General features: G+C 34.4%; 1 pseudogene; it reads left to right on the top strand.

Annotated features, from left to right (window-relative positions):
- Window positions 1-6366: 6366 nt before the first annotated feature.
- On the top strand, window positions 6367-8205 carry LOC127617747 (probable carboxypeptidase X1; annotated as a pseudogene).
- Window positions 8206-9236: the final 1031 nt, after the last annotated feature.

Genomic DNA, 9236 nt, shown 5'->3' with positions numbered 1-9236 from the left:
GAAGAACAAAGCTCAGGTAAAGTGTTTACTTTTGTTCTGCAATAATACTTTGCATTGCACACAGCTCTTCTGCATCAGAAAATCAGACTATCAGTTATAATAGTACTAAAGCATGAATATAATGACTTAAAGTCAATATTAAATATAGCTCAAAATGTGAGTAAAAGTTTGGATAAAGCAAAGCAAACCCCACCAATGTGTCTGTTGAAAACAACACTGAGGCGCAGAGGAACAGCAGTGAAGTGAACCCGCTCAGTAAAGATGGAGAACAGATGAACAAAGAGACCCATGGAGCAAAACAAGGTGAGTTCAACATCTACTGGAATTGAGTTGAGGAAATAAGTGTGGATGGATATGGTTCTTTCATTAAAATGTAATTTACCCTGATTAACATTTGCTTTTTGTAGAGACATGGAAAAGAATAGTTTTGGATTTTGGAAAATGCTTACAATGTTTAGAGAGAAGGGGGATTTGCCCAATTTTATCCTAAACTCTTGTTGTGGTCATCTGTATGGTATCATGCTGTATGTAGCCTCAGGAGAAATTAGTATAAGAAGGGTTGGGAATACGGGAATTCACCAGCACCAGGATTTGATTAAATGCAACAGTGGTAAATCAATTTCACATTTGTTGACTCAGCTTTCCTGTAACTATTTTCAAAAGTTCTTGAACATATATCAAAAGCTCACCGTGTGAAATATGAGAGAAAGAGACACTGATCCACATTATGTGTTGTTTTAGTAAATCTGATTTCTCTTAATCTGATCTGGGGTTTCATCACTGAATCAACCTGAATACATTAACACAACTCATTTTAAAAGTTAGATCAGGTAGAAATAGCTCTTTAAGGTACCAATTGCAGGTTACCACTAAAATAAAAAAAAGATTTGTTTGCTCAACTATATGAAAAGAAATAGCTTCTATTAAGAAATTTACATATTTATAGCACAAAATATAAATTTTAAGGTGAACAGAGAAATCCATAACATTACAATTTTAAGTAGCCTATACTTTATCAAACGATAAATAGAACTGAGGTTGTGGAAAATACCCATAAGCAGAGGTGGTAGTAATGCACTACATTTACTTGAGAAACGTTTTGGAAAAAAATTACTTTTGTTTTATTATGAGTATATTTAAAGGTGGGTACATTTCATTCTTATTCAAGTAAATGTCTAATGAAACAGAAAAAAATGTAGTATGTGTAAATAAATGCATAATATACAGAGAGAGTTTTTAAAAGGGTCTTTTACGACAGTGGAACTTTACAGCTGCACTCTGTCACTGGAGTCGAGTCCACTGCTGCAGCAGCAATCGCGAGGGGAACAAAAACACATTCATCGCTCCAAAAGTTGGGAGAGTTGAGTGTTTACCACTGTGAAACATTATTTCTTCTAATAACACTTATTAAGCATTTGGGCACTGAAGACACAAGTTTGTTAAGTTTAAAAAGTGTAATTTTCCCCCCAATCATCCTTTATGTAGGTCTTTAGCTGCACAAATGTACAGGGTCTTCGTTGCTGTACGGTGTGCTTAATAATGCACCACACATTCTCAATTGGAGACCGGTCAGGACTGCAGGCAGGCCAATCTAGCATCCACACTCTCTGCTTATACAGCCATGCACTTGTAATCCGGTCGGTTTGTGGTTTGAAGTTGTCCTGCTGGAAAAATGCAGGAACATCCCTGGAAAAGACAGTGCTGGATGGCAGTATTTGTTGCTCCAAAATTTGTACATATCTGTCTGCATTCATGGTGTTCTCACAGATGTGCGAGTTACCCATTCTATGGGCACTGACACACCCCTGGCCCATACAGACACTGGCTTTTGGACCTGACATTAATAACAGCTTGGATGGTCCTTTTCCTTTTTGGCCCAGATCACAAGTTGGCTGTGTTTTTAAAAAAAAATTAAATGTGGACTCTTCAGACCAAAAAACACAGTTCCATTGTTTTTCTTTCTATCTATGATGAGACGGAGCCCAGAAAAGTCGGCAGCGCTTCTGGACAGTGTTGATGTTGGGCTTCAGCTTTGTATAGTAAAGTCTTAACTTGATTCTGTGGATGCAGCGGCGAGTGGTGTTCACTAACAAAGGTTTACTAAAGTTATCCCAAGCCCATGTTCATTATATCCATTACAGATGAATGACGATTTTTAAGACAGTGATGTCTGAGGAATCACACCTCATACACATTCAGAAGTGGTTTTTGTCATTCCCTTTACGAACCGAGATTTGACCAGATTCCTTGAATCTTTTAACTGTATTGTGCACTGTAGAGTGCTCTACAAAATGCTCAAAATCCTTCCAATTTCCAATTATTTGCTGAAGCAAACTGACAAGTCTCGAATGATCTTTGCTCTTGAAGAACTAGGCTGTTTTTGGAGGCTCCTTATATACTTTAACACGATTGCCTCCCCTGTTTAACATCTGTTTCACATCGCCTTGTTATTTCAACTTGTCAAATTGTTATTAGTCTTAAATTGCCCCCGTCTCAAATTTTTTGAAGCGTGTTGCAATCATCTGATTTGAAATTACTGTACATTTAAAAATTCACATGGTAAAACATCATGTAATGTGTAGCTGTAGTGCTTTCAATATAGCAAATGGTTAATATAATTTACAAATCATAAATTTTTTATTTTATTTATTATTATACTTTCTTACTCTTACTTGAGTAGTTTTTTACATTACTACATTTACTTCTACTTGAGTAATATATATTTTTAAGTAATTGTACTTGTTTAAAGATTTTGAGTACTCTGCCCACCTCCGCCTGTAAAGCCATGCTCTTGAATAATTTAAACATGTTTGTTTGATCAAAAATAACTTATGTGTGCATTTAATTAGTTGTTGTTAAGAATTTATTGAGATTTTAGTATTACTGATGTTGATTAACTGTGATTAGTGTTCTCATTGGTGAAGATGGATCCTGATCTGTTCAGTCAAATATCCTTGTGCATGTGCATTGATGAAGTGCACTTCTTTGAGAAATTAAGTTTAATGCTTGACCTCAGTAAATATTTTCTTTAGAGTCCATTAAATTAAGTAGAAACCGTAATACAAAAGTTAAATTGAAACAGCTTGCTATTAGTTTTAATATCTTATTTGTGTGACATACATTTCTAAGTCCTTAAAGTTGAATGAACTAATACATTTGTGTATATCTAGCAAAGGTTTTCTAGTTGTGCTGACATAAAATGGCCACTAGTTTAACTTCCTTAAAAAGTGTGATGCAAAAATGCCAATTAAACTGTAGATTTTAAGTAAATCCAACCCATAATTTTTTTTTTCAGAAGGAGGCACATTGACAAATGCCCTTCTTTCCAAACAGGTTCTGCTCTTAATTAATAAGTAACTGTTCATTGACACCTTCCTTGAATTTGTTTGTCCCTGTCTCAATACCATTGTATCAGATTGTCCACCATTGGGTTTGGAGTCTCTGAAAGTCTCAGATGATCAGCTAGAGTCTTCCTCATATTTGAGCGTTGGGTTAGGTCCTCACCAAGTACGCCTTAACATACAGGTCAGCCCACTTGCCATTAAGAAGAACCTACTGTCTGTTATAGCAGGTGACTGCACAATTGTAAATTATTGTGATGTCAGGATCCTAGGTTTTTGTGTTCAGAGATTGGTGAAGGGTTTTACTGTGTGTCTGTTTGTGTAGTCTGGTCTATAGGATGATGACATCATTCATATTACTCAAATTCCTTTATTAGAGTGCTTGCTATGCAGCAGCATTCAGAATTATGTGACTGTGGCAACATTTTTGCAAAATGACACGTATTGTAGCAGTTTCGCGCTAAAAGCAAGTAAAATTTTCCTCCAAAAAGCTGAAAGGTTTTTAAGGTTAATGCTCTATCGAGTTTTAAATCAACAAACCTAACTCTCTACCCTAAACCTTAAACTTAACCATTAATTTCATAGAAAGCAAATGTGAGATAAAGAATGAAATGGCTGAAGCAACCACGTCATTTTGTGGTGCTTCTTTTACACTTTTGGCCTACATGTCGACTCAAGTGTTCTTTAGGACTCCTATCTCGGTTCATTGCATTGCAAGTGTAATGCCCAGTCAGAGCTACAACGCAATTTGGTCATACTCTAATACTCTTCTAAATATAGTTGGTTATGTAATGCGAATGTTAAAATGAGGGCTGTCGATAGGACTGGGTGATAAAACAATCTCAATATTTATTGCGATAAAAAAATCGACAATATCGATGATAAGCTTTTGAGTATTTTTCTATATTTATCCTATGTTCTACATCTAGATGATTAGGTGCATGTTGTTAAAAAGTTGCTAACGTTAGCTGCCTTGCTAACGATTAGGCTACGTCAGTCACCGCGGTCCGGGTCCAGACCCTGGATTGATTCCATCCGTACCGCAAGACTTCATGATATATGATAGATATGAGGGAAAACATAAGTTAACATTGCAAGGCTCCTTTAGACCATAACATTTTTCCTTCGAAATGTAGCTTTATTAATCAGCATGTTACGAGCCTTTAATAATAAACAAATATATTTCTGTTCTAATTTTGTGAAAATTAATCTGATCTCATTATCCCTGGATGACAAGCAAAGACAAAGAAATTACTAGTTGGAAGCCTAGACTTTCTCACTTTAATGAACATATACAAATGGTCCATTCAGACTTTTACATTTTCAAAATGTTCTCTCAGTGGATACCCCTGAACCCCCATACAGTATCATTCCTCAGTCACAAGGGCTTCTATGCCCCAATAATTGGGTATCTGAATGTAAAGAAATATAAAAATATATAATTTGAATGTAAAAATATTAATTTGCTTCAAAATGAACAAATGATCTTTTAACATTCTGCACTCGATTGATGAACACTCTCAAATATTTTGGTAGAAGATCCCTCAGACACCATTGCTTTGGCTGTCTCTGGGCCCCAATGCAGTTTATTTTCTTCTGCCAACTTGGAAATGTAAAAAAAAAATAAAAAAATGAAATGTGCAAATGTAAATATTTACAGTATCTTGATAAATATTGATATTGAATGATTTGATAAAAAGAATATCGTAATATTATTTTTGGCCATATCGCCTAGCCCTAGCTGTCGATTTAACATGTTAATTAAGTGTGATTAATTCTTTAAAAATATAACACATACAAAAATTTACGCATTTAATCATGCCCCCTGACAACATTCTGTAATAAAAGTACTGATTTTCTCACCATATGAGCAATTCAAGCATGAAGTACAACTGTTTTATGATCCACAGCTATATGTGGCAGTGGGCCTCAACAAACCTCACAAGCAGCACAGCCACTGAATGAAACCTTTATGAGGAAGTTTATAAATAAAGCACAACAGAATACAGTAATCTTGAGATGTGATCTTCAAAGATTCCACGACTTTTAACTTGACACAGCATCCTAAAAAAGTGGCATTTCTGATGCTCAATACCAGCTAAACGCTCCAAACGTGTCCACCTGAGGCACGCATATGTACGCTCGCTGAAGGACATTACCATTGTTCTGTCTGCACTATTTCGCTCAAAAATAGCACAGACGGAAAGCTAGAACACATACTGTGAGAACTGGACACAAAACAGAATGCTGTCAGCTTTAGCCTTGTTCAATGATTTGAGAGTAAAACTAACAATATATTGAGTTCTTAAACCTCTATTATATTCAAAGCTTTATTTATCTGCCACAATAATGTCATTTATTTCAAACTGAATTCTAATCTGTAATATATATTTATTATAGACCCTATTATATCTATAAATATTTGCATTATTACACACTATTTGTATTAATGATCTGTATTTGGGTTCTTTCTCTGCAAATAGTGATGTGTGCAATCAATTGCAATTAATTTGATTAATTAATCAGCATGTCATGTAATTCATTAGATTAGAAATGCGACAGCCTTAAGAAAGCATTTCTTGAGGAACAGGGTGAAAAGAAAGTGTTTATGATAATCTGTTATTTTTATTTTGTGTGTGTGTGTGTGTGTGTGTGTGTGTGTGTGTGTGTGTGTATGTGTGAGCGTGTATTTATCACTTTGTGGGGACCAAATGTCCCCATAAGGATAGTAAAACCCGAAATGTTTGACCTTGTGGGGACATTTTGTCGGTCCCCATGAGGAAAACAGCTTATAAATCATACTAAATTATGTTTTTTGAAAATGTAAAAATGCAGAATGTTTTCTGTGAGGGTTAGGTTTAGGGTATAGAATATAAAGTTTGTACAGTATAAAAACCATTATGTCTATGGAAAGTCCCCATAAAACATGGAAACACAACGTGTGTGTGTGTGTGTGTGGCTTGAACTGGGTACGCACTTTTAAGATGCACTTCAGTAATGACTCTTTGGTCTTGCAGCCCCGCATAAATGGATCAGAGAGTAGGTGGTAAGTTTATGACTTTTTTATGTACTACTAACCTACTTTTGTCAACTCTACATCACGGAACTTTGCCTCAAAAGAAATCTCTTTTAAATATGCTTTTGGGAATTGGTTACAGTAGAGAGGGAATGTAAATCATAGTTTGTAAAGTAAGTTTTTCCCCACTTCTGTCTTACATTTTGTACTATGTATTTACTTTACAGTATCTCTGTTGATTTGAGAATCGCCATCCAGGTGTTTGTCGGGAATGAAGAGTTGGAAACGCCAGTTCTGGCTCTGTTCCCTGAGCCCTCGGTGACACAGTACATTCGTATTAATCCACAGACCTGGTTTATCAATGGCACAATTTGCCTCTGAGCTGAAGTGCTGGGTTGCCCAGTGCCAGGTTCAACATTACACTACTGTATATTTGAAATGTTTTGGTGGAGACCATGGCTTTGGCCAAGGCATATGGAAACTCTTTTAAGAAAAAACATATAGGATCTTTATGAGTAGATTTTTCTGGTAAATATGTCATTTTTACAAGGCTTTAAAACTGTCACCACTTAAACAGAGAATAGATTAAGGCAACATAAAGAACAAATCAATAGCCACAAAGTAAAATATGTTTTTACATATTACTATACATATGTATTTACTAGTTATATTAGGTTTTAACAACATTTGTCTATATGTGTCGATCTGGACATCCCACATTTTCCATATTCTGAGAGCAGATCATCAGATGACCTGGACTTCAGACACCACAATTACAATGAGATGAGGAAGGTAAGACTCTTTTAGACCTCAGCCCTTCGTCTTCATGACAATCCTATTTACAAAAGTATTAATTGAAAATGAATGCCATCTGAGACTAACATACTGCAAGTAAAGATGACAGAATTTTAATTTCAGAGCAAACTATCCCTTCAAGTGAACTGAAAAATGTCACTCCTTTTCTCTTGTTAATGAAGTCTGTGAATGATGAGTGTCCAGATATCACACAGATCTATACTATTGGGAGGAGTTACACTGGACTGAAGCTTTATGTTATGGAGATTTCTGATAACCCAGGAAAATATGAGCTCTGTAAGCATTCACTTTGTTAAGGCACTGGTGCTTAATAGTTTCAGGTTATTTCAGGTCCCTGTCGCTAATGTCCCTGTTCATAAGGCCAAGTCTAATAGAACACACACACACACACTAATAATATCTCTTCCTTAACCCAGATAATAGAATGTGCTTTCTTGTTTTCAGGCTTGATTCCAGTCATTCATCATACCTTTATCTAACATGTTGTTGCCACACTTCTACTTTCCATCATTTATGTGGCCAGAATAAACATTCCATCTTTGATCAGATGTTGTATGGGACGAACCAAAAGCACACTGTCAGCAGAATTCTTTCCTTTTCACTCTGTAGGGGTAGAAAGTGTTAAATTAGTCCTTGTTTGAAATCACACACAATTTATTCTCTTATGGTGTCCAATGTATTGGTGAGCCAGAGTTCCGTTATGTTGCTGGGATGCATGGTAATGAAGTTTTGGGCCGGGAGCTCTTGCTAAATATTATGCAGTACATCTGCCATGAATATAAGAGAGGAAATCATCATGTAATACTGCTGGTAAAGGGCACGCACATCCATCTGTTGCCATCTATGAACCCAGATGGATATGAGGCAGCCTATGAGAAGGTAAGGGTCAAGGGAGAAATAATCAAATGAAACACAATTAACACTTTAATGAAGACTTTAATTTGTGTGATAAAAGGTTTGATGTACTTAAAGCAACTTTATTAGTTACATATTAAACATTTCTGATTTATGTTTCAGTATTTCCTAATATAGAACCAGTCAAGGTAACAATTTGTCCTAAGACATAACAATAACAAATGTAAAGTATTTAAAATTATAGCTATTAATAGTAATAATTGATTGATTAATAAAATACATTACATAGTAATAATATAGTAGTAATAGTATAGTAATGCATTTATTACCATAGTAATAGTAAATTAATTATAGTATAACAATACATGTATTAACATAGTACAATATAGTAACAAATACGTAATAATTTATTTTACATTATAATTATATAGTAATAATAAATTCAATACATAGTTATAATATCAATAGGTGTACTACATAATGGTGTAGTAACAGATTATTTACAAAGTAATAATATAATAATAGTAGCATAATCATAGATTTATCACCATTGTAACAATATAGTACTAATATATTCATTACCATAGAAAAAAAAATTATACATTTATTTCTATAGTAACAGTATAGTAATAATTTAGTTTAATTACAATAGTAATTATAGCATAATAATATATTTATTACCGTAGTAATAATTTACGCAATTTTATTATTAATGAAATAGTTCACTAAGGTGTGCTCACTGTCATAGATTGGTCGATTATTTTTATAAAAAGAGTCAAAATTGTGTAACTCATATTTTTCATTTTCATATTTTATTTGTGTTTACTTGTTTACAAGGATTTATACATGTAAGTTTGGTTGAAATATTTTTGGCAAAACATATTTATTTATTAATATTGTTTATTTAATTTACTAACCTGTTAGTGTGACATCCAATCCAGTTAGAGTTGAGAGTCATGTGATGAGGTCATAGGTTTATATGTGGAAACTTACAGTATTTTGAAAAAAAAATCTGAGTCAGTTTGATCGGGACTTTGACTAACAGTTTAGAAATTCAACTCAAACCTGTGTTTAGACAGGACTATTGTAAATAGCACAACGCTAGTGAAAATCAATTTGTGGAGGTACTCTTCATGTTTGCAGACACGGCAAGTGATACCTGGTAGATTTTAGCATGGCTTTATAGAGCATTGCATTTTTACACAAAA

This window comes from Xyrauchen texanus, chromosome 24 (genome assembly GCF_025860055.1).
Source record: "Xyrauchen texanus isolate HMW12.3.18 chromosome 24, RBS_HiC_50CHRs, whole genome shotgun sequence".
NCBI classification, from domain to species: domain Eukaryota; kingdom Metazoa; phylum Chordata; class Actinopteri; order Cypriniformes; family Catostomidae; genus Xyrauchen; species Xyrauchen texanus.
Note: the sequence above shows the minus strand (reverse complement) of the source record. Positions and strands in the feature narration are given on the sequence as shown.